The sequence below is a fragment of the Periplaneta americana genome, chromosome 15 (genome assembly GCF_040183065.1).
Source record: "Periplaneta americana isolate PAMFEO1 chromosome 15, P.americana_PAMFEO1_priV1, whole genome shotgun sequence".
NCBI lineage: Eukaryota > Metazoa > Arthropoda > Insecta > Blattodea > Blattidae > Periplaneta > Periplaneta americana.
The window spans coordinates 165969988-165997376 of NC_091131.1; the positions used below are offsets into that span (position 1 = coordinate 165969988).

The window sequence follows — 27389 nt, forward strand, 5'->3', positions numbered from 1 at the left end:
CTTGTAGTTATTACAAATTTTAAGTATTGCTGTCTTATGATACATATGTGAAGAGAAAGAAAAGATGTAGGTATCTATACACCTTTGCATGTAAATTTACATAACTACATAGTAAAAGTTGTTATACAGTTATGGCATTGTTTATCATTTTGTAGAACGAGCTTAGTAATAGCAGAGCGGGTAGAAGAGAAAGTGACGTTACTTCCTCTAGTACACTGGTTTGTCGCTGAGTGGTACTAGCCCTGTTTTCCGTGCCCAGTTTCAGGATCGCTATTCAAGTGAATGCAAAAGGTTTTTAAAAATAACCCATTAGATAAGAAAGTATTGTAGAGTACTTAGTTACAATATTTTACTTTTTAAAAATTACTACATTAACAAATTGTGAGTTATATAATACAACCCTGAATAGTAAATATAATAATTAACCGAAAAATGGAACATAGTGCCGGCTTCAGCCAGAAATACGCAAAAAAAAGTACAGCATCGCAAAACTTAACATTTTTTATGGCATTATAAAGTACGCATTGATATGAAATTATAGTTTTTATACACAAGAAAGAATGTAATATAATAAAGGAGACACTTTATTTTCACCAATAGTTTTTATCCACTATTTAGTCATTTGTTGCAGTAGTATCTGGTTTATACGTAATTCAGGGTAACAAAAAATATTACGTGCAACTTAGACTCATAAATTAAGCTTCGATATTAAATCTATGCTAATGTAAGTTTTGATCTTTTGAAATAACCTAAGTTATTTTGTGTTTTGTAAAATTAAAACAATATGGTAGCACTGTATTAAGTAGTTGTATGCTACTTATTGGAGAATATTAAATTAACGACTTTTCCATGAGATCTATTACTTTCTCATATGCTCGATTAGAAATCTCTTATGATGTGGAAACGTAATAAACAAATGTAATGAAATTGTAAACCAGATTAAGTTGTAGCCTAGATGCAAAGTAGAATTATACTGTACTTTTGTTGCCGAACTAACTTTTACATCAAATTACGACTAAAGTGCTATTATTAAAAATAAAATTAAAAATTAAACATGCATATTTAATGAAGTAGAAGCTAAGTGCTTGGATTCAATTAGGAATTCACAATTAGCACTTTAATACAGTACATTTTTAACCGACACATGGATTGAAAAATGTTCAGATGTAGAAAGTCTATGGTAATCATCACAAGGTAATCATTTTCTAATTCCAAAATGTCGCTATAGAGGATCCTAGTTAATTTTTTCTGTCAGTATATATTTAAATCTGCAATCCCACAAGAATTAATATATTTCACTAGTGCTCTGAATTGGCACTCTAAATAATTCAAGGGTTCTTTTTTAGGCAAACGTGTTCTTTGTATTGTCAGTTACGTGTCATATATTTTCTAAAATCGTGTAATGCTAGAATCCTTTGTACAGGGCAGACGAGGGAGTCTTTGAGTTCAGCTTATCTGCAAATTCGTTTATTCACCTTTGAATTCTTTTGTATTTTCACTTTCCTCGAACCCATCATAGTTTATGACTCTAAAAAATGTATCGATTTTGAAAAACTCACACTAAACAGCTGAAATGCTGGTCTGGAGTTCATTCACTGGAAGGAATTACGGTCAGTGTAACTAGACATAATTTTGGGCATTCAGGTGTGGAGTAATGGCACATAAATGCATACAAGCGCATGATTAGCTAAGGTGTTCTTATGATTTTCGGGTGTCACATCCAATTATTTTTTACTCGGATATTTAACGATGCTGTATCAACTACTGGGTTATTTAGTGTCAATGGAATTGGTCATAGCCAGATGGTATTTGGTAAGGGTACATTGTTATGAGAAAGTATTGATGTCCTCTTCGTTGGATATTTTCTCTTCTTTTCTTTTTTTTAACCCATATCTGCCTAGTGATGTGTTTTCGCAACAGTCTGCATTAACTATTTTTCTGCAAAAATGCAAAGGAATGAATTACAAAATTAATTTTTATTTCATTGCTGTGTATACTAGAAGAATCAAAGGAGCCTGCAGCACAATAATTAACTTCCATTTCAGTTTCATGTGGCGGTGCAAAAATTATGAAAATATTCAACAAAAAAAGTCTTGGGCATAAATGGGTTAAGATATCGAGGCAAGTTTGGGAAAACATGTGTTATGGCATACGGTTTTGGTCGCCAGTTCTTGCGTGGAAGTCTTACCTCTTTACTGGCAATAATAAATTTATCGGCTCTTACAATCAAAAGTCGCCCTCAGTAGCTCAGTTGGTATAGCGCTGGCTTTCTATGCTCGAGGTTGCGGGTTTGATCCCGGCCGAGATCGATGGCATTTAAGTGTGTTTAAATGCGACAGGTTCATGTCAGTAGATTTACTGGCATGTAAAAAAGATGACAAAATTCAGACACACCGACGAAGCTGATATAACCTCTCCAGTTGCAAGCGTCATTAAATAAATAATAATTTTAAAAAATTACAATCAAAACCGCAGAAAAATGGATATCACAGATATAAGAACGAGCATACAGTTTTCTGTGTTCGTGGAATTGCTCTACACCACTTCTGAAAAGAAACGTCTCTTCCTTACAGATTATACAGTATAATTAGATTTATATCAAGAACAAAACAATTAGGCTTATTACTACTCGCTCACATAAACGGCACAATAAAAATCACCCGAACACCACAAGAAATATCTTCTTAATTCCATAGCAGAACGAGTTTTACATGCTCTGTCCACAGTATTAAGTGGAAAACTGCAATCTTAGAACGATCGCCACGCCAATGTTTCGCTCAGTTGCCGTGGCGACACTAGGGGGTTTTAAAAGTCCCATTAGACCCTTGCCGAGTTACTACACTTTCTATTCTAAATGCTCTGGTAATAGTGTGGTTCCTCCAACATGACAAGTTAGTCCTTAACATTCTAACTAATGCAAACATAGATATTTGGGATTTCCCTGTTCTGATCAGGTCAAAAACCTGATAGAACTGATATATAACCTTTGTGGTGAATTTTGGTGAAGCCCAGAGGGCTTAATTAGTCAAATCGGCTCTCCTCACCTCTGCTGAGGTCCCCTGGTATCTTTTAAGATGCGAAAGAGAGTGGCGTGCAGAAAGCAACAGGAAGCTACCGAATTTACCTTTCCCAAGAAAAACTGCAAACATGGCGTGATCATATGAGAAGACAAAGAGAAAGGCAAAAGTAGGAAAGACAGGAGAATGCTGGGTTTGCAGTGAAAGACCTACCTTTGAGCAGAACACTATGAGTGATTGAATTAAAGATACTTGAACTTTTGTTGTGGTGTTCTAAAGAAACTGTTTGTGAACGAGAAATGGGTTGTTTTACTTTATTCATTAACATGTAATTTGTATTTTTCAGAATTGAACAATTCCTCGAATTTGCAAGACAGTCTTTATTTTCACTTATCGCAAAACTTAATGATTCTAATTTTATAATTAAAGTTCAACATATAATTATAATGCTGTGATGTTGTTTGCTCAGACAAGTTTCAAAATTCACAGACATTCATATACGGAACTTAGTTATGAAAGTGGCATAATATACATTACTCACACGTTTGATGCATTTTATACAACAAGCGTAAAATAGTTTTACTTCAAGTTGCGTTAAATGATCTAGATGTCACTAAGGTAACCTCTAGAATCTTTGCATAAAGAAAAGGTTATCGTAGTTTACAGAAATAGTGTACTAGCTCTTTGTACAGTGCCATTTTTAAGCTGGGCTAAATGCTGACAAAAACTGTTACTCCGCAGGAACATGCAACATAACTCTTTGTGGGAGGGGGAAGCAGTTACCATAATTTGACTTTTATTAATGCGTCAATAACAGTACTCTTAGTTGTTGCTTGGATTGGTCTCTGCCAGTATGTAAGCATCAATAAATTGAGTCCCTTAAAAAGCTCAGATTTACACATTGAAGTTCTATTGGCTTATGAGAGATTTCTCTCGTGATATTGTATATTCTGGGAAGAGTTCAAGAATTGAAACAGAAAATCAATATCCCGAATTTAAAAGAAAACCTACAAATTAAACCAAACCCTTTAACTCTATTAAATGTAGAATATAATCTAAATTTGACAGAAGAAATACTGAAATCAGAAGTAAACACTGAAATACTAAAACAATTGTCTTTAGAGACAATTAATATTGGGTACCCTCCACAAAACTGGCTTCAATTATACAGCGACGGATCCTTGATCTCCAGAGAACAAGGTGCCAGTGCAGGTGTTATGTGCTGTCTCTTCTCCCTTTATAGATCTCTTGGGTATGGAACAACAAGTTTTGATGGAGAAATCATTGCAATAGGTGAAAGTCTCAGGAATCTTCTATGCCACATCAATAAATTTAAAAATGCAGTTATATTGTCAGACTCCAAAGCAGCTATTCTATCAATAGTCTCTAAACACACACCTTCATCTGAAACAACAGAAATAACTAAAATGCTCTCTCAATTAATATCTCTCAATAAAAGAATCGTATTCCAATGGATACCATCCCATTGTGGAATCCTGGGAAACGAGAATGTGGATGCTTTAGCAAAGAAGAGCAGCACTGCTACTTACAGACCTGTTACTAAATCTACGTATTACTCTGTGAAAAGATTTATTAAATCTACATACTTAGACTTCAACAAACAAAATTTGATAACATAATCTCAAGGGGAAAAAATGGAACTCTCTGCATCAAAATCCACAGTTAATTCCCGATTTACCACGAAAATCGTCTGTAGCTGCATTTAGATTGGCAACAGGCCATGATTGTTTGGCCAAACACCTGCATAGAATTGGAATATATTAGTCCTCTAACTGCCCATTATGCAACTCAAACCAAGAAATGGATTCGGAACACCTCAAAATCTGTGCTTCAGTGGCTGACCATGATAATATCTTTGAAAAATATTGGAGTGCAAGAGGTCAAATGACTTTATTGTCAAATGCCTGGTATTAGAAAACAACAACATATTCTGGGAAGTGTACTGAATATACTTTGTTCTTTAAATTCCTTCACAAATGTAAATCACATTTTTTGTTAACTCCTGATGCCATCATTTCGATTTTGTGTAAAGTAGACCCATTGATATGATACGGATTATGAATGGAGAGTGGGATAAATCCACACAGACTTAGGACACTACTATAGGTCCATTGTGCTACTTATAAATATTCATGTGAGTGAGATTTACCGGAAAATTTGGCTGAAGATTTATCAGGGCTGTATATCACAGAACTTTCCAGCTTTACTTCTGAAAGGAGCCATGCTAAGAATTTTTATTGCCCTTAAAATTCCATCACCTGGTTGAAACCTTGCATCTAATGGAAACAAAGTAGACCCACTACTTTTTCGTTTACAATGTTGCATATCATAGTCCTTTTGAGAATGGGAATATTATTAAATATTCTTTGAAGTTTTCGTGTCGCCTCCAATATGGCAATCACTGTTTTCAAACAGTCCCTGTTTTAACACATATCGTATTCTGTATGAGTACAGTAGAATGCTGAAGTATTTTAATATTACCAAAATGTTTGTCATATTTTATGGAGGCAGTGTTCCCTTACTGGAAGGTGTGTTGCAACAATAGTTACCAATATGTAGTGTGCTTGCTCTTGTGTAACTTAAAAATTGACTACGTAGAATTATCAATTAATCAGTCAGTCAGGTATCATGGAGCATGTCAACTTTGTACTGATCTCACAAAGTGCCTCCATACTATTCTCTCTGTTGCTGAGTCCTTCCAGCTACAACACCTCACAGCAGGCATCGTTTTGTGAACTTATCCTACCATTAAATCATTAGTCTTCCTGAAGGTATTTTACTTTTGAATGTTTTTTTTAACACTGCACATACTGGCAATGTAGCCATTTGCACTTCCACCTACTATCTTTGCACTTTTTCTGAAGCTCTCGTTGAGAGGGATTGCAGGGAGTGGAGAGGTTCGCATCTTCCTGACTTGCTGCAGTACTGCCAACATGAGAAAATGAAGGAAATATACTTACTGTACTTTAAATTTACGCGAGAGATGATTCCTAACACATTTGATAAGCTCTTATTAATTTCAAATTGTTTAGTAGGTTTAAACATTTATATATTAATATATAACCATATAAGTAATATTGATTTTAGTATTTAATTATAATTATATTTTAATTACCTTACAAAACTCAGTCACTGTTGTCCGACTGTGTGTCTTCAGATGAATCATCTTCATCACTCATCTGCAGAGGCAGCACTGATGAGGATTTGATCAACTGCAATTTCCATTATTCCATCACGCCTCCAATATTCTTGTGCCTGCTTTTGTACTTTCCTGCAGTGATGGAATGAAATGCAACATTGCTGTTTGGATATAAATTTGCGGCTGACGTGTCCCTGGTAATATTGTAGATGGTTCGTATGATATGCCTGGATAGCTTCATTCATTTTGAATTATAAATCAAAATGAATTAAGTATTGTTTCAATAATTAACCTAAAACTGTAACAACGCAACAGTAAAATCGTAAATAACACAAAGTCGACGATCTGAATGCTACCAGCACACTCTAACGGCAATAAACGAAATCACACAGAGCCGCCAAACTCAAAGTTTTTGCGCGAAGGTTGCCAGTACCAGCTACGAAGTTCACCGAAATCTGCTGATCCGGCACATGGGAGCCGAGGACTTGAGAAAAAGTGTGCAGGTAGTACTTTTTATTTCATCATCGAACTGGCCACCCTACTCCATTATCTCCTGGCCTAGTTACCTCATAAGTGGTGCCTTCTTGGTATCACTTGTGAGGTTCAGACCTGTGTTCTCTGTCTTTGGACATTTAACTAAACGACATCATCATCATCCTCATCCTCATCCTCCACTGTCAAGTATTATACCCTTGTGGATCCTTTGTGATCTCAAGCCAGCATTTTTTAAGTCCTCCCAAATTTTGGCATCCTCTTGGAATATATTTATTTATTAACTTATTTACAGTTGCCCTATGAAATAAGTACAATTAATTTGGCTGCCATATATCTTTAGAAAATCTTGCCAATATTCTATATATAGTCCAGTGGAATTACAACCAGGAAGATAAAGTAATAATTACACTAATCAACAAATTGAAACTTTTTTTGTGTATCTGGTGTGTAAATGGGTGGATTTACCTCATTTTGAGCTGTTGAATTTAGTGGAAAATCAGCTTCTTTCTATCACACAGCACTAATACAAAGATAGCAATATGCTATTGGCAGTCATGACTCATTTTAAATACAAACATAACACTCAGAACCCACAAATATTTTCTTAATAACATAAACAATTTCTTATAAACAACAAAATCATTAAAATCACAGTAATCCAAGATGTTAATATTTATAAGTTTTAAAACAAATTTCTTTGGGTAAAATGGGATGATGATGCTTTCCTTTTGTATGGTGCCTCATATGTCTCTCTAAAAAGAAACCAACAGTAATCACTCATCATTGAGCAGTTCCAGTAACCTTTGTAACGAAAACGTAGACCCTGTCACCACTACATGCATCTCAGTTTTCTTGGAAAAAGTCAAGGTGTGGGTGTAAATGTGAATTTTGAGTTCTTGTAGTTATCTAGCTGAGCTGTCACTATGGAAATATTTATCGTCTCTTCTGTTACCCAGAAATCCGTAAATAATGGTTTTGTAAGAGGACCAAGGGGTTAACTCAAGATTTGTGACTTTGCATTAAAGATTGAGTCTTTCAAGAATTTCCTGATTTGTAGCCCAATAAATATAGCCTACCTTCTTCCACCGTATATTACATCGAAATAAAGAGTTTAGCCATCATAGTTCTTATTTATTATACAATATCTCTGAAAAAATGACAACATAAACAACATAAAAAATATTTAAAAAATCCATATAAAATCTAAAATATCTCAAAACTCTTACGTGATACAGCAATTCTGAAGGCCATTTCGGATTCTACAACCAAAAATTGATGTGAATTGATGTATCACACACCAGAAGCAAATTGGCTGTTAACCAGTGTTGTCATTCCTAAGAAATGGAACCTGACTTCCGGGAATATTACTGTAATATGCACACTCATCATTATTGAAAAATATGCAAATGATCGGATTTACCCCATTTTACAGTACATAAATAAGCGAAGAAATTTGAAACAAAGTGAGGTCGAATTGAAAGTCTTTTGCATTTTCACATGACCATGACCCCATTGGAATCAAACCCGTGACTTTCTGACTTTGTAACATTACACCTTGACTGCAATGCTACCATGCATTCCGAAATACACTGGTGCTTTCATCTTTATTACAGCAATAACAATAAAATACATCACCATCCTCAATCCATTTAGACACAAGAAGTCTTGTTACAGTTCTGACAGGAGCCATAATAACATTTCACAATTCGATACAAATGTATACCAAATTGCAGCTCGCAAGCATGTTGCTTCTGCCTTTTCTTTCACTATTAAAGATTTCAGGCTTGTGACAAGCGAGAGTTGGGGGTCGGAAATTACAGTGTAACAAAGGGAGAGTTTAGTAGAAAATCCAAAGACTAGTTGTCGCATAGGATGCCATGAAACTAGAATAGCTTTGTTTTTATTTTTTCTCAATACATAAATAATATGAAAACGTTCATAAAAAGCAGTATTATGCAAGTTAACACAATATATGCATTAAAGCCAAAAAAAGGACACAATGTGCAATATAAAATTCTAAATATAGGTCTACCACATAAACCAAGACCGTCTAAGCTGCATTTATACACCGCTCCAATATGTAAGCTGCAGTATTGGAGGCACGCGCATACTTCTTGACCTTGCAAGCAGCATGCACGTGTTCGACCTCGCAAGCATTAGTCACCAGTCTGAATCTCAGCTGTTAAAATGGTAAGACAGTTATCATTGCAACACCATATTTTCGTATGTAATAGTACATTATGCAATGAGCCTATAATGATAGTAATTAAGAAGCGAGTATGGATGTTTATGAAACGAGCGCAAGCAAGTTTCATAATTTTCATACGAGCTTCTTAATTACCATTATAGGCGAGTTTCATACGACTTTTTATGCTCGACCATATTTCTAAATTAAGATGTATACATTTTATTTGTATCTGACAAGATCGGAAAGTGACCTTGTACTAGGTCGTGAATTGTGAGATGTGCGCAGACGCGAAAGTATTGATTTTTTCTGAGGAACAATAATGTCATTGACCTTGATGTAATCCCGTTAAACTTGGTATAACCTTGATTATTGAATTCGACATTGAAAAGCGAGATGACAAATTGAATTTATTTGAATATTATTTACAATTAACGCTAATTATTATAGTAACAGAACATAACCTTCTGTGACAGTATTGAATTTCCAGCCTCCGTGACTTTTCGATAATTCTCTTTTGATTGCATATCCGAGAATAATCGATACTTGCGGTTTTATAATGACTTGTCATTGGCTGAACACCTGTAAGCTAAGTTGTCATTGGCTGAAAACACCTGTACTTTAATGACATGCATTAAAGGACTGCTACCAGGAATATAATTACTACATTTCAGCATGGTCGAGCATAAAAGTTATTTTAAGTATGAGTTGGCTCGACAGGTACGCAATGCATTTGTTCAGCAATTTCCTGGTGAAGTGCCACCTTCACGATCACAGATTCACGTAATGGTAAATAAATTTGAAACTGTTGGCTCAGTGTTCAATAAAAAACATGCACACACACGAACAGTTTTAACAGAGGAAAAGTTAGATGAAATTGGTGTGAATCTTGAACGGTCACCGAATAAATCACTCTCAAAATTAGCACAACAAGTAGGGGTTTCGGTTTCTTCTGCACACAGAGTTGCAAAGCTCTTACACATCAAACCATACAGGTTTACACGGGCCCATTGTTCAAAACCTGCTAATCCAGCCACAAGAGTGAGACATCGTGAGTGGTGTCTTGCATCATTGAATGATCGTTTATTCGACCCACAGCTTGTGTTCTTTTCGGATGAGGCCTGGTTTCATCTTAATGGCCGTGTGAACAGTCATAACTCTCGCTATTGGTGTGCAGAAAATCCTAATGGTGTTTATGAAGTCCCTCATTGTGATAAGAAGATTGGTGTTTGGTGTGCTGTTAGCGCAAGACGAATAATTGGATCAATTTTTTTCGAGATGACAGTAAATGCAGGGAAGTACCAAGATGACATTTTGACGCCATTCTTCCATCAGTTAACGGAAGAAGAAAAATCGCATGGGTGGTTTCAACAAGATTCAGCCCTTGTTCATATAGCAGAAGATTCCCTTCTTACAATCTCGGAAGTGTTTGCAGACAGAGTGATCAGTGCTGGTCTATTTCCCCCTCGTTCTCCAGATCTGACAGTGTGTGATTTTTACTTGTGGGGTAAACTGAAAGAAAAAATGTATTGAACAAATCCTCACGCATTGGAGGAACTGAAAGAAAACATTACGAATGAAAGCAGAAACATTACAGTGGCAGAACTCACTCGCGTCAGCCAGAATGTGGTTACCAGATGCAATGCCTGTATAACCCAGGAAGGACGACACTTCCAGCATCTTTTATAAGGTAAGATTTCATATAAAATTGCATACACGCTTAAAGCAGGCGGCCACACGTGACATAAGTTTGACTGAGGCAGCTGCCGTAGCGCAGAGTACAAACACCGTGCGTTCAGTCTTTGTTTATATGGGAGACCCTGTATGTGCGATTAAATTAGAAATCTTCGAGATATGCATGAATTTACTCCAAACATGCAGCCATGCACAGAAAAAGTACAGTTATTTGGAATTGATAATTCATAAAACAAATTTTTACAAAGTTTGAGAAGTGTAACAGATTAAGTTATATATGTCATCATCACCATCATCATCATTGCAAATAATATAACATTAATGTTACGCTCCTCTCTAGATTTAGCTGTGCTGCATACATCACGTGAAAAGTAGTAGATAAAATATTACGAAACTTAAAACGCGTTTTTCTCGCAGTTGCCATTTTGTGCATATGTTATTGTTATTTAGAAGAGTTTGTTTTGATTTTAGACCAATATTAAAAAAAAAAATAAATAAAAATAACTATATCCAACATGTAAGGAGAATGGACAGCGCAGAATTCCACAGTTAATTTTCAAATACAGGCCACAGGGAGAAAGAAATCAGAGATGTCCTATGAAGAGACTTCTGGATAACTGAGGCCAGAACTGATCACACAGCACTTTAAACATGAATGTTCTATTGCTGTCAGTCTAATAATGATACACACAATAAAATTCTGGTCTTATTGACCAGGTCTTGACTCAGGTGATGAATATGTGTGGATTAGATAATTTGTGACCTGTTCCCTTACGGTCGCTCCATTCTTGTTGTCAGCCTGTCCCTCTTTGCTACTGGTGTCTTTCTTTCCAGATACCCTAGCCATTTTTGCTTTCAAAATTATGTAATAATATTATTCACTTCAAGCTGTTCTCGAATGTCTGAATTTCGTTGACAGTCTATCCTAATAAATCCCAAAAGCAATTCCATCTGTTTTGCTTCTAATTTTTGGTCATTACTTCAATGCCCAACTTTCAGTGTCATAAAGAAGAACAAATTTTGATATAGTTACTGCTCAATAAACTAAAAGAACAATATTTCAAAATGGTGTATAACTTTAAAAGTTGCAGTTTAAGTGATAAAGGAAACCACACTAATCAATTGAATCATTATTTCAGACTAACGCAGATTTCGTTATTTGTCTCTTAAGTATTGGAGTTTCAAAGAAAAGTTCCTCATACTGTCGTAACTTGAACTGAAATCACTCATGTACTGTAAATACATTTTGTCAATTAAACAAGACTTTGGTAACTGGTATAGCACCCATATGCCTCTAACACTACCTCGTGCCTTCCAGGCATGCTTGTTATCAACTTTCGTATGTCTCTTTGAAGAACGTTGTTCCATTGCTCCAGAAGAGCGACTTCAAATTTCTGCAGATTCTGAGCGGCTACTGGAGAGTTTCGGACTATTCTTCCAAGGTATTCCATAGATGCCCTATGAGATTCAGCTCGGGGTTTATTGCAGGCTAGTCCATGTTCCAGTTACACAGCTACTGTAAAACATTCACTGCATCCTCTGCAGAATGTACTCTTATATTGTTTTGTTTCAAAATAAATTCTGAACCCATACCAACTGCAATATACCGTTATTCGTGTAATCTTTTGTGTCACATAATGGTTGTAGTCCAACTTGTGGAGTAACGGTTAGCGTGTCTGGCCGCGAAACCAGGTGGCCCGGGTTCGATTCCTGGTCGAGGCAAGTTATCTGGTTGAGGTTTTTTCCAGGGCTTTTCCTCAACCCATTATGAGCAAATGTTGGGTAACTTTCGGTGCTGGACCCCGGACTCATTTCACCAGCATTATCACCTTCATCTCATTCAGATGCTAAATAACGTAAGATGTTGATAAAGCGTCGTAAAATAATGTACTAAAATAAAATAAATAATGGTCGTACCCTTATTTATAGATAAACTGATTAGGACTTTAGAATTTTCTCGCATAATCATCACATGGATATTTCCGTTTATCATGTTCTAGAATTATTTAAAAACAACGTGCCGCAACTGCAACACAAAGTGCTTTCGCTCTCAAGATTGAATGTGATGAAAGTGAATGGAGTTCGAGGTGTTAGCACCAAGCCAATGGCCATAAATGCCTTCAGTTCAGTACAATAAATTGTTTGTTGTGATTGTTGTTCAGGAGTGTTCTAATACCTTTTTTAGACCTAGACCAATCATCTTTCTGCGGACTGATCCAGTAGTCAGATAATATCGACTTTAGTGTATCAGATGTACTGTCTGTGACTCAGGAGAAGACGAGTAAGTGGAAATAATGTTTCCACTTACTAGTAGCACAAGTATTGCACGTGTTGTAACGTTATCTAATAATCACTCTTTTTTCTCACTTTGTGCTCGTCTTCTCCTGAGTCACCGACAGTACCTGGTACATGTGATTCAGCAATACCGTGAATGTTATAGGCAATAAAGTGTTTTTAATTCAGTAACACCACAGTAATTTGATTTTTTTTAAAGGTATTATTGACGTTAAGTGCTCCTTCACACAAAGCCACCATGGCTGCGCCACCATGTGTTTGCATTGTTTCAAATGTAACCTTTCAGACAAGGTGGTGGCCGCATGTCTGGTGGTGCAGCCAGAATTCATGATGGCAGGCAAAGCGATTTTTCAAGCAGCCAAACTGACAGCACCACCAGATGTTTAGATTGACCCAAACGGAGCTCTTCAGATGAGACGCGACTTTCTGTGGGCCATAACCATATTGCTTTGTTCTAAAGTGTTGAGAAAATGAGTCTAATGTTGATGTAGACATGTTCATACACGAAGTTCAATCGAGTCCTGCTTTACAGGATATGAATTTCGAAGAATATTCGAATAGGGATTTGAAGAAGAACTGGGAAGAGCTGGTGATCATTTTTCTAAACAAAGAGACCACAGCTGCAGAGAAAATTGAATTCGAAAAGTTCGATTGATGTTAAAGTCCATATGTCGGAGGTAAAGGGCACTATGTCACAAATACTGAATTTTACAGAAGAGCTAAATCAAAGTGCTCTTTAACACGGTCCTTATGGTACATAGTACCCTTTCCAACAGGCTAACTCGCGTATTATTATGCGTAGAAGTTAATGCTTTGCACCACTAAAAGAAAGCGAAAAATTAAATAGGAGTATGGAAAAATCTCAATTTCGTAAAAAATGGACATAGTGCCTTTTAACTCTGATATACAGAATTATTGTATCATTTAGAAAGTATATGAAGTCCATGAAATACATGGAACAAACATACTTTTTACTGTTTATTACTCAATAATTATTTTCAAATAAGCATTGAATGATACAAAATGATAGAATAAAAATTCTCTTCAATTTAAAAATTTCAAATTCCACGTGTTACCATTCCAGTTCACTTTCTGCGCTAACAAAGTAATCAACAAACTTGTCCCGAATTGCTATAGCTGCACTTGTTCTCCTGCTTGCTAAATCATACTCATTCATTCATAGTGTTCTGCCCAAGGACAGGTCTTTCACTGCAAACCCAGATTCTCAAGTCTTTCGTATTTTCTTCCTTCCTCTTAGTCTCCGCAAATGATCCATACATCTTAATGAAGTCTATCATATGATATCTTTTTCTTTTCCGAACTATTCTCTCGTTCACCATTCCTTTCAGAGCATCCTTCAGAAGGCAGTTTCTTCTCGACCAGTGACCCAGCCAATTCCTTTTCCTCTTCCTGATCAGTTTCAACATCATTCTTACTTCACTCACTATTTTCATTTCTTATTGTCTGTCCATTTCACACATTTCATTCTTCTCCATATCCAGATTTCAAATGCATCTAGTTGCTTCTATTCACTTCGTCGTAATGTTCATGTATGTATTTTACAAACAACTATCTTTTCTTCAGAATGTCTTTAAATTAAGATTAAAAGTACTAATAGTAACATGTTGCTGAAGAAAGGCTTCCTGTTGGTGAACAGCCCTCTACCAGTTCTACTGCGCAAAATATGGAAGAGAGAGGAAGCAAAAGGTAGAGAGTAGAAAGGGTGTCTCCTGACGTTGAACATTTAATTAATGTGCTCAAAATAATATGGAAATACGAGAAAAGTCAAGGGAAGAAGATGAGATCGGTTGTTTCTATTAAGCTTATCACTTCTCAATTCTATGAAAAAATATTCTGGAACATTTATTTTTGGTGTGCGCATGCACATCATGAAAATTATTGACAATGCTACAAAACAAATGTTCTTTATCACCCAGCAACAATTCAGTAAGCAGCACCAATATCCTCAAAATTGTAGTTTGACCCCGCTACAACCTGTCATAAACTTAACTCAAGTTGCTTCTCCTGACGGAAACACATCTCAAAACAGAATCTGAAATCGAGAGTCTTTTCCAGTACTAGAAATGTAGGATATGCAAAACATTTGTTTGTGAAAGCTTTCTATTAAATCATATTATGTATTAAAGTTTAATAATCAATACAATCAGAATTCTATTTCCTCTGATGGTATGCTGTCTCTCATATTAAATTTGTATTCACATATTGGTCAAATTATCCTTTATAGAGATTCCAATATCCAATAACTTGTCGAAAGATACTACGCTCATGTGTATGAAAGTGAGAGTGAGAAGTCTGTATTATGCCAAAGATCAGAATACGAAATATTCCTTTTTTTGACCTGTCTTTAAAAGTGTGTGAATCCAAAATTTTCTATTTCTCCGATTTCGGCAATTACATAACCACGTGTATAGATAATACTAACAAGTGCCTGTTTCTCCCACCTTCATTCTGAGAAGACTGCAGTTGGCGCGACTGGTGGGTGGCATGAACATAAATGTCACGCCACCAAGAGGAGCACCACCAAAGACACTGGTGGCACAGGCATGCTGGCTTCATGTGAAGGAAGACTAAAATTCCAACACCCCACACTAATAAAGGTTCCTAGACATCGGCATAGCTCATAGGCTAAGGTGCTTGCCTGCCAATCAGGGCTTGGGCTCAGACGTGGGTTCGACTCCCGTTTGGGCTGATTACCTAGTTGGGTTTTTTTTCCAAGGTTTTCCTCAACTGTAAGACGAATGTTAGGTAATTATGCCGAATCCTCGGTCACATCTCACCAAATACAATTTCATCGATGGTAAATAACCCCCGAAGTTGATACAGTGTCGTTAAATAACCAAGTAAAAAAAATATGTATAAAAATATAGAGGTTCCCCTCTTTCCGCTTCAGCTACGAATCACGAAACTTGACCCTGTTTGCCCACACATGCCCCTGTTATATGGAAGCTGATCACTGAAAGTTGAATCCACCAATCATTACCATTTTAATTTATTAAAAAAAAAGCATTAAAATGTGACGATTATACAATGAAATAGGTACATCACATGATCCAGAATGACACCAGGAACGTATATATGAGCTATAAGTTGGCCTCTGTTTATGGCAAGGTCCTTTCTATTACCTGCAGTGACACCACTCCAGATCATGATTGAATCAAAGTGAAATTTGTTTTCTGGTCTGCAGCTTCTGCCAGATGCTCACCAGGTTAATGGTATACCTGCAGATGTTCAATCATAGCTTGTTAGTTGGAAGTAGATTTGTTGCTGATCATCAGTGACGAAGCTGAGACGTCCTATGCTTCATAGCAAATGCTGTCAACACCTCATTGTTGAGATCCAAGTTGCTTTGTTCACTTTTTTGTTATTCTTTAAAATAGTCTCTTTTACTGCTTGCTGCAGCACCTTTTGTGGTCTCTTACCTGCTCACCGTTCTTCATAGAATCAACGACTAATTTGGTTCTGTGAATACGTTTGTCTGTTCTAACTGTATTTCACCATCTGTCTTGGAGTTGCAATGAAAGACTTGTCGTCTCCAAGCACATCATAAAACAAGGCTAAATTTTTCCAGAAATTCAATTGATTCTATGTATTAAGTAAACCAGTTTAGATTGTTGAATTGTCTTCATGTTATCAACGTTCACTGCTTCATTAAGGTCTGCTCACACCAACGTGGGAGCGACAGTGAAACTTGTAATCCTGCGATCGCTGAGAAATTCATCATTGTCTTCACACCAAAGCGGGATGCAGTCACGAATAGGATTCTTCTGCTGAAGAAGTACTTCTGCTTCTTGCAGTTGCCGAAGATGATCATAAGTTCGTTCATACTACCACACTCTTGCTGTCACAGTTAACCAAAACTCCACTTAAGGGAACAGAAATTCTTTTTGTAATACAATATGTTCTCATTCATTACTGCGCCATCTGTGGCTTTCACCAGAGACTTTATACTAGCAAGACGGACATCTTACAGTGTTTCGCACGATATAATAGGGAGACATCTTGCATGTGGCGCTCCTAACAGGTCGACCTCTCAAATCAGACAGGAATTCAAACTCTTCATTTAATTTGCGGGACTGAATGAAGAGGAAAATCATTTTGAAGGGAAAAAATTATTAAAAAACTAAAGTTACACAATTCGTCTTCACTTTATTGATTCTAATGCATAACATTAATCATGCATTACTTTTTTAGCTTTCAGATTCTTTGATGCACTTTATGTTTTTTCTTCCTTTTCCTTTTTGAATGACTTTTGATTTAGTACATTGACATATTTATCAGTAAAAACATTCAAACAACAAACAACATTTACACATGTAGGAATTTGGATGCATTGTTTCAACTTTACTTTTATGTTGTTCCTGTTGCTCTCTAAAAACTCAAGAAACTGTGAATTATACTCTCCTGAAATTACAATGTACAGTGCAACGGCATTAGTTTTTGGGAAACACATATTTCCAGTACAGTACTCTTTATAGAAAAACTCGTGCGGTGACCTTGCTGCATTTCACCCTATTTGCCAACGCATTATAGCATAAGCAGGACAATAACAAAATATTAACTTTTTATTTGTTTTTTACTACAAGGAAGATCTAAATTAGCAGAAAAAAATTAACTAAATGGGAAAATTACAGAGTTACATAGAAACTATAGGGCTAAACATAAATGCTTTATTTCATTGTAATAATTACTATTTAAAATTGTTACAAAAGTGGCAAGATACTTAATAAGGCTTGCGCTTCAGAAATCGAAAGAAAGATGGGAATCCTTTTGTATTTCCTGATTATTGCAACCATATACTGCATAATACTTTCCAGACATATTTCGGATCTTTGTACACACTACATTACTACACTACCATAAACACTATGAATAGATTGAAATTAATTGCAGAGTAGCTGAATCTTAATGGCACATGCAGAGCATATTGTTGACTCTCCGCAAGGTCAAGCCGCTAGAGGCGCTGTTGTTCATGTTGCTCAATATTTAGCAAAGATGTCTGCCTTGTTAGTATAAAGTCTTTGGTTTCAATGATCGTGAAAAATTTGTAGACTTTTCTTTAGTACACATCCTCTAATACAGTGGTATTCAATCCATGGTTGTCTTGATTACATACAGTATGTTAAAATGCTAACATATTTATTTGATTATGTTGTTGTTTTCTAATGCCAGGCGTTTGACAATAAAATCATTTGACCTCTTGCACTCCAATATTTTTCAAAGATATTATCATGGCCAGCCACTGAAGCACAGATTTTGAGGTGTTCCGAATCCATTTCTTGGTTTGAGTTGCACAATGGGCAGTTAGGGGATTGATATATTCCAATTCTATGCAGGTGTTTGGCCAAACAATCATGGCCTGTTGCCAATCTAAATGCAGCTACAGACGATTTTCGTGGTAAATCGGGAATTAACTGTGGATTATGATGCAGAGAGTTCCATTTTTTCCCTTGAGATTGTGTTATAAAATTTGGTACGTTGAAGTCTAAGTATGTAGATTTAATAAATCTTTTCACAGAGTAATACTTAGATTTAGTAACAGGTCTGTAAGTAGCAGTGCTGCCCTTCTTTGCTAAAGCATCCGCATTCTCGTTTCCCAGGATTCCACAATGGGATGGTATCAATTGGAATGCAATTCTTTTATTGAGTGATATTAATTGAGAGAGCATTTTAGTTATTTCTGCTGTTTGAGATGAAGGTGTGTGTTTAGAGACTATTGATAGAATAGCTACTTTGGAGTCTGACAATATAACTGCATTTTTAAATTTATTGATGTGGCATAGAAGATTCCTGAGACTTTCACTTATTGCAATGATTTCTCCATCAAAACTTGTTCCATATCCAAGAGATCTATAAAGTGAGAAGAGATAACACGTAACACCTGCACCGGCACCTTGTTCTCTGGAGATCAAGGATCCGTCGGTGTATAAATGAAGCCAGTTTTGTGGAGGGTACCTAATATTAATTGTCTCTAAAGACAATTTTTTCATTATTTCATTGTTTACTTCTGATTTTAGTATTTCTTCTGTTAAAATTAGATTATATTCTATATTTAATAGAGTTAAAGGGTTTGGTTTAATTTGTAAGTTTTCTTTTAAAGTCGGGATATTGATTTTCTGTTTTAATTCTTGAATAATGAATATGAAAGTTTTTTGAGTTTTCAATCTACAGAGAGGACTGTATGAATGCGAATTGTTTTCTGGTAATCTGATAAGTTTTTCATATTGAATCAGTGCTTTTTCTTCTATTGTCATTTTGATGCTGTTAGGATTAGTGAGGAATCTCATAGAATCTATTGGAGTTGTTTTGATTCCACCAGTAATGAGTGTGAGAGCTTGGTTTTGAACATATTCTATTTCGTTTATGAAAGGTGAAGTAATTAAAATTTCTCCACAGTATGTCAGCACTGGCTGTATAAACATTTTGTATGTAATGTTCAGAGTATTCCTAGAGCATCCCCATTTCTTTCCTGCTAGTCTTTTTAGAAGGGAGAATCTTATGCGAGCTTTTTGAGAAATGTATTCCAAATAGTTGCTCCATGTTAACTTACTATCGAAAATAACTCAAAGGTATTTGGATTCGTAAGTCCTAGGAAGGTGTTGGTCATTGTATTGGATATTGAATTCTCTTTCTTTTTTACCAAGTGAAAATATTTGGTAGTTAGTGTCATCAATTCTTGTTTTTCCTTCCTTGAATAACATTTTACGTAAATCATTAGTATTATTATTGCATCAATAACTACTTTATAATAATAATAATAATAATAATAATAATAATAATAATAATAATAATAATAATAATAATAATAATGATGATGATGATTTCTGAAAGTAGAAGACACTAGTAGTTCACTTTTACATTTAAAACGAATTAGAAGGAACGAAGTCTGAAGTAAAAACACGGAACTGAAAACAATCAACTTGCCAAAGTAAATGAACTAGATGAAGAATGTAGTTTGAAAGCAAAATTTTTAATTTAACAAATCCAGACTTATGAGAAACAAAATTGTAAATTCCATTAAATCGCACTGAAAATCTGCATACTATTATTTAACAAGTCATCACTAAATCTCAAATAAGACTGTAATATGCTTAGCATATTTATAATCTTTGTACTTGATGAGTAATGCGAAATTAATCAAAGAATTTTCACGATACACAATGCTTAGTAATGGAACTATTCATCATTACGAGGCGAACCTAGCGGCAGAAATTGTAATGATGCTTTGAGACCCACTCTTGTTTATTCTATGTGCCAGCTTGTATAATCTCGTAAGTAATGCTCCTAACACACTCTATTAGCTGTTCAGTTTTGTCGTGCGAAAGCGAAATAAAGGGTGCTGATAAGGGTAGAATTTTCCAAAATTCATGGCAGGACAAACATCCTTGGATTTTGTATGATGAATACAAAAAAGTGGTATTTTTGTCAAGTATGCAAGGAAGCTAGTGATAAAAAAACTATTAAATTTCTCCTCCAAAATGGACCCTTGTTTCATTTCCTCCGGCTTTTCCAACTGGAAACATGCCTTAAGAAAATTTAGTTCCCATGAAATATCGCAATGGCACAAAGAATCATGCTCCAAAGTACTGATGGTGCAGAGTGGAGTAAATGTTGCCTCCAGGTTGAGTTGCAAGACCTTCAAAATTCTCGTGTCGCCTTACATAAACTATTTTCATCGCTGTTATATTTATCAAAGCAGGGACTAGCAATCCGCGGGCATAAGGACAAAGCAAGTAATTTCCATCAGCTTTTGAAATTGCGATGTGAAGACTCCCCAGAACTCAGGCAATTTTTTGATAGAGATGCCTTTAGGTGGGTGTCACATGAAGTGGAAAATGAAATTCTCGAAATCATGGCATTGAAAGTGCTTCGTTCGTTGGCTAATGAAATTCACGAAGCGGGGTGTTTCGGTCTGCTTATGGATGGAATGAGTAACGTGGCAAATACAGAACAAGTGTCGATATGTTTGCATATTATTTCTAAAGAACTTGAAATTCAAGAGCACTTCATCGGTTTCTATGATACGTCAGCAACAGATGCGACTAGTCTCTACAATATTATCAGGGACGCTTTATTAAGACTACAACTAAATATTATGATGGTGCTGCGAATTTAAGTGGGAAATACAAGGGAGTACAGGCAAAGATTTTACAAGTAAATAAGAAAGCTAGATACTTGCATTGCTTCATGCACTCATTGGATTTAGTGGCACAAGACAGTGTGAAGCACATTATAACTTACAGAAAAACGATCAATATATCTGAAGATGTAATAAATATGATAAGAGAGTCCCCGAAAAGGTGGTACTGGCTTAATTTAAGAGATGCAAATGCACATGGCACAGAACAAAATTTAATCATGCATCAGCGAATCACTATACGCACACGTTTAAATGTAACCGACCTGCAACGTGATTGGCTGTCGGAAATTAGAGCGACGGGACTATAACAATTACTCTTACTGAAGTAATTTTCATCCCAATCTTTATTACTACTTCTCTTCACAGATCAGTAGAAATAAAGTGACAGATATGTAAAAATTTACTATGCTAATGTCAGACAAAGAATGTTTTAATTTAAAAAAAAAAAGAATGCTGCATATTGTATTGCACTATCTGACATGTGGAAATACCCTCCTGAAAAAATTGAGGACGACAAAATTTATCCAAATGTTCAGACTTCCTTGTACAGCAATGTTGAATTTATTATTGTTTATTTCTCCAGAGGAAAGATGAGATAAAGTTTGTTTGTAGGGGCAGCCTACCAATCTAGCGATAATAAAATGTAAACATATCTGTAGATACGTAATTTAGTATTGATATTGAAGTTGAGAAGTATTCTATTTTTCTTCTTCTGAATGAAGCCTATATAATTTAATTTAATTCTCAAGCTTATACCTACCTAGGTTCTATATTCTTGTTACGAATCTGGTTATAATGCAACGTAAGCATAATATGTGATCATACATAGTTCAGTATTCATACTGAAACTGTAGATTATTTTATTTTTCTCTGTTAAACTAACAAGGAGAGGACATGCTCTGTATATCACCGAATGGAATAAGATTGTGTGAGATGAAAGTACAAGACGTACTGTTTAAAGTCATACCTGGTATGGGGGCCAATGACCCCTCGTTTTGGAAATATTGGCTATTGTTTGTAACATACTTCCGTTAGGTGCTCAATAGGGAAGCATTAGACTGTGTAACAGCGTAGCCCATATGGTTGGATGCTGAGTTGTTACCAAGGCAACCTGAGTTCGAATCTTAACTGGTTCTATATTTTTTTCTTTTAATAATGATTAATATTGTGATCACAGTTGTCTATTTACATACCTATATCATATTTCTCAATGTATTGAATGCTTCATCATGTTTTAAACAAATTAATAATTAACTAACTATTGTAAAGGATAAACAATGAAATACTGCTCACGTAGGCAGGTAAGGTGTGAACTGGTGTCTGTTCTATTTCTGTAGCAGCTACTTATTCCATTTCATTTTGTACCCGATTCATTATGATGTCATAAAAACACAGAAAACATACATATTTCCTGCACCATGCACAGCAAATGAAAGAAGTCACACACATTTTTCCGCACTTCTGCTGCGAAACAGACATCCTTCACATTCACAAACACTTCACGTTCGTTTATCAATTTTGATGCATACCACGCATATTTCAACATGGCTTTGAATATAGGAACTGACAACTGAAAGTGAATTATAATAATAATAATAATAATAATAATATAATATAATAATAAGCTTTAAAAAATGAGAAGGCATTAGGATTCGAACTCGAGTTGCCTGGATGACAACTCAGCATCCAACCACATGAGCTATGCCCTTACACAGTCTAATGCTTCCCTATTAGGCACCTAACGGAAGTATGTCATAAACAATGGCCAATATTTCCAAAACGAGGGGTCATTGGCCACCCATACCAGGTATGACTTTAAACAATACGTCTTGTACTTTCATGTCACAAAATCTGATTTAATTCGGTGATATACAGAGTGTGTCCTTTCCTTGTAAGTCTATCTAATTTAATTTTATTCTCTAACTTTTACCTATCCACAGGTCCAGGATTCTATAGTCTGGCTAAGAATCCGGCTATAAGAATATAAGCATATCTGTAGGTCTAATTCAATACTCATATTGAAATTGAAGATTACTTTCTTTTACTTTGTTAAATCAAGCCTATCTAATTTAATCTAATCCTCAAGCTTATGCCTACCTAGGGGTCCAGGGTTCTATGTTCTATCACTCTGGCCTGGGCAATATAAGCCTACGAGTGAAAGTAGTTATATATAAGTGAATATGAAAACCATAACCCAGTAATATAGTTAAAATATTGAAGGTAAATTTGTATATTGGAAAAAGGTATATAATGTAACATATTATATACAACGCAAGGTTTTTAGAATAGAAACTGAGTTTTGGAATTATAAAATCTCCTCGTTTCTAGCATTCCTATATTTATTTATATATTTTAGTAGGTTATTTTACGACGCTTTATCAACATCTTAGGTTATTTAGCGTCTGAATGAGATGAAGGTGATAGTGCCGGTGAAATGAGTCCGGGATTCAGCACCGAAAGTTACCCAGCATTTGCTCATGCTTGGTTGAGGGAAAACCCCGGAAAAACCTCAAACAGGTAATTTGCCCCGACCGGAAATCGAGCCCGCCTGGTTTCGCGGCCAGACGCGCTAACCGTTACTCCACAGGTGTGGACCGCCTGTATTTATTTTAAAAGTGAAATGTAATTAAATTGCTTCATCTTATAAAGTTTTTAATGCTCTTAAGCAAGAATGTTGTTAATACTCTTCGTATAATTCATGGAAAAAGAGGCAGGAGTGTTTATGTTTGCAATATCAACCAAATATCTCATGCGTTTAAGCAGTATTTCGTCTTATACCATGTATAATATTCCAATGAAAAGTGAAATCGTATCCGTGGTTATTCTCAGCTTTCTTCTTGCTTTCCATGTTCTACAGTATAATGCCACTGCTAACACATACTACTAAAGTAGTCTATTTAAAATATCGTGCGATGAAGTAATACACGATTCTAAAAATCGTCAAATAATTAACACGTTTTGCGTTATTTTCCAGGAGAGGTAAATACAGGTGCAGTATACCACCTATTTGAATTATCTCTTTGCCCTGTCCGAGAATACGAGATAACGTATGTACTTCTAAACCACACGCCTCTGCAGTCAGATTCTTTGTTTGTGAAAAACTGACACGCACTGCATCATAAGCTAGTCCTTCAGAAAAATTATAATACAGAAAATATAATACTTCTCGCCTGTGAGTGTAGGACTATCCTTTTGCGTATAACAGATGAAATACCAGAGCCACTTGCAATCCCTTCAAGAGACATTGTTACGGTAAGTTACACATCACACAAGAGAAAACAGTCCACATCTGAATTTGAAAATAAACAGAATCTATCTTCGTTTACAGAGAGGGACTTCAGAGCAAAATATGTTGTATGGTGTAGGTTGGATATCTCTGTTTAGTCTTAAAGCGATAACACGCGAGCCAGTTAACATATAATTGCCATTCTTGTACAGTTGGATTCAGAATTCGTAGCTCTATCGAATGGCACAGCTTAAAATTAATTCCTAGCCATAAGTATTGTGCGCGCAAGAAAGAAACTAATACGCGACGCTTCAGCGAGACTTCGCGACGATTTAACTAGGCAACACCGCTTCACTGTCACTGGCTAGTCGAGCTAGACTGCAAAGAAACAGCTCTCTGCACGGGCAGTACAGAGGTTGGAAGATACTCGCGCTTCCCCCAACAAACTGCGGCGTCCTACAGCGTAGTGTGTACAAACAGCACAGACAACATTCTGGTCAAGTAAGTCAATCTATCCACGCTCTAACAGTTTCAGCGGAATGGCTGAAGAAGCACAACCTTCTTACAGTAACAAAGAAGACAGGCATATTAGCAAACATATTGCAACTGGTAGTTTTCAAGTATGCAAGGAGTTGTTGCAGAAAGATAATATTATCGATGACTACGATGCACGTCCAATTAAAAGGACAACCAAAGCATTAGCACTTGGGAAGTGTATGGCAAAAGCAATAACCGAAATTGTGGAAGATGGAGAATTTATACCTACAGAAAAACTATTTCTCGATAAGGAAGATGACGGCTACCCAATTGACAGCTGCAGTGACGAAGTTAGTGCAAGCGAATTTTCGTCTGGAACTGAATATGGATCTCCAAAGAAGAAATCCAAGATGAAATACGTGCCCATCACTGCGAAAGCTAAAGTAGTGAAGCTTGCACACTTGCACCCAAACTGGAACCTACAAACATTACGGAAACACGGAAGTAAACATTTACGTAGCAAAAGTCAGCTTTCTCGGTGGGAGAAAGAAGTTGCAGGTGGTGGTACTGTGTATGATAAATATGAAGCAGTTGATGCATGGACATATGATAGATTCTGTGAAGCCAGGTCTGACAAACGTCCCGTTACAACTAGGGATATTCAGCAATGGGCAACATCTGCAGCTCTGCAATACAAGTGCGACAGTTTTAATTTTGTGGCTTCTAACTCGTGGGTCAAAAAGTTCAAAAAGCGTCATAACATTGACAACGCGCAGTGACCAAATAGGCCTATGTGAAAACAAGTGGAAGCTGGACGCCTGAAAACATTATGTCTTCAGCAGTCAGTGTTCTTCAGCAATAAGACAATATAATTTAGATTATGTAATCAATACCGATCAAACAGGATGTGAGTATAGGGGAATGTAAAACGAACCCTAACCCATAAGGGAGAAAAGACAGTTGAGGTATCAGTTGGTGATATAAACAAAGTAACACATTCTTACACTGCACAATGTGCAATAACAGGATCTGGAAAGTTAGTACAGTAGCATCAGTTTTCTTGTGCATGCAAGAATCAAAAGGAGAATTTGGTCCAAGAGTGCATATAAACTCACTTCTAAATTCCGAAATATATGTGTAACATGTTCTTCATCAGGAAAGCTGATATCTCAATTCTATAAGCAATATGTGGAGAAAGTAATAAATACATAATGTGAAAGAGCAGCCATTTCTTCTAATTCTGGAGGTCAGATAAATCCTTCTTTGTGTGATGAAATATTTACAAATGAAGAAAATGAAGTAATGTACAGCCTTAAAGTGATTCCACCAAAATATACTGGATTATGTCAACCCTGTGATGTTTATTTTTTTTAGACAAGTGAAGATTTTTATCAAATATTTCCAAAATAGTTCTTTCATTTTACAAACTGGACGACAAATTGCTTCAAGGGAGGATGCCCTCAAAATTCACTCCTTAATTCACTTTCAGTTGTCAGCTCCTATATTCAAAGCCATGTTGAAATACCGTGTGCGTGGTATGCATCAAAATTAATAAACGAACGAGAATTGTTTGTGAATGTGAAGGATGTCTGTTTCGCAGCAGAAGTGCGGAAAAATGTGTGTGACTGTGGACAACCTTCTTTCATTTGCTGTGCATGGTGCAGGAAATATGTATGTTTTGTGTGTTTTTATGACATTTATCATAAATAGAATAGTGAAATAGAAACAGAACAGACACCAGTGACACATCTTACCTGCCTACGTGAGCAATATTTCATTGTTTATCCTTTACAATACAATGTTAGTTAATTAGTAATTTGTTTAAAACATAATGAAGCTATGATATATGTAAATAGATAACTGTGATCACACTATTAAACATTATTAAAAGAAAAAAAAAATAGGACCATTCAAGATTCGAACTCAGGTTGCCTGGATGACAACTCAGCATTCAACCATATGAGTTACGCCATTACACAGTGCTTCCCTGTTAGGCACCTAACGGAAGTATGTCACAAACAATAGCGAGTATTTTTAAAACGAGGGGTCATTGGCCACCCATACAGGTATGACTTTAAACAGTACGTCTTGTACTTTCATCTCACTCAATCTTATTTCATTCGGTGATATACAGAGCGTGTCCTCTCCTTGTAAGTAGTTCACCGCACAGAGACGTTCGCACAAACTAAAATGACAGTCAACTGATTATTTCGTTCTTTTATTTACTAAACAGTAGCACCGCTACTCATTGTTGCTTTTCTCTTAAGATGTATTCCGTTTGATTTAAAAACATCAGCTGACTATTATTAACTAGCTAACTCTTTGTATACAAGGGCCCAACAATGCTACTTTACTTTAACTTACGTATTTAAAAATCTGTCTTCACTGATTTTAATAAATCATTCACCTAAAATGAGACGACGATATGATTGATAATGATGACAATTTTAATAATAATAATAATAATAATAATAATAATAATAATAATAATAATAATAATAGCAACACGACAAATTATTGGGTGGACTCGAGCCCATATAAGTTGTCGCCACTGTTGAATACGATCCGATCCAACTTGTTAAACGTATCTCCATGAAAACGTAAACTTAATTTAAATAAGGGATAAAGGAAAAATGTTTTACATGATACGCGAAAAACGTTTTACACGATGGTGTGTAAGA

General features: G+C 35.8%; 1 protein-coding gene across 4 annotated transcripts in view; it reads left to right on the forward strand.

Annotated features, from left to right (window-relative positions):
- Positions 1 to 27389, forward strand: part of ash1 (histone-lysine N-methyltransferase ash1) — a 498911-nt gene that overhangs the window by 126725 nt on the left and 344797 nt on the right. The gene's annotated exons all lie outside the window — the stretch shown is intronic.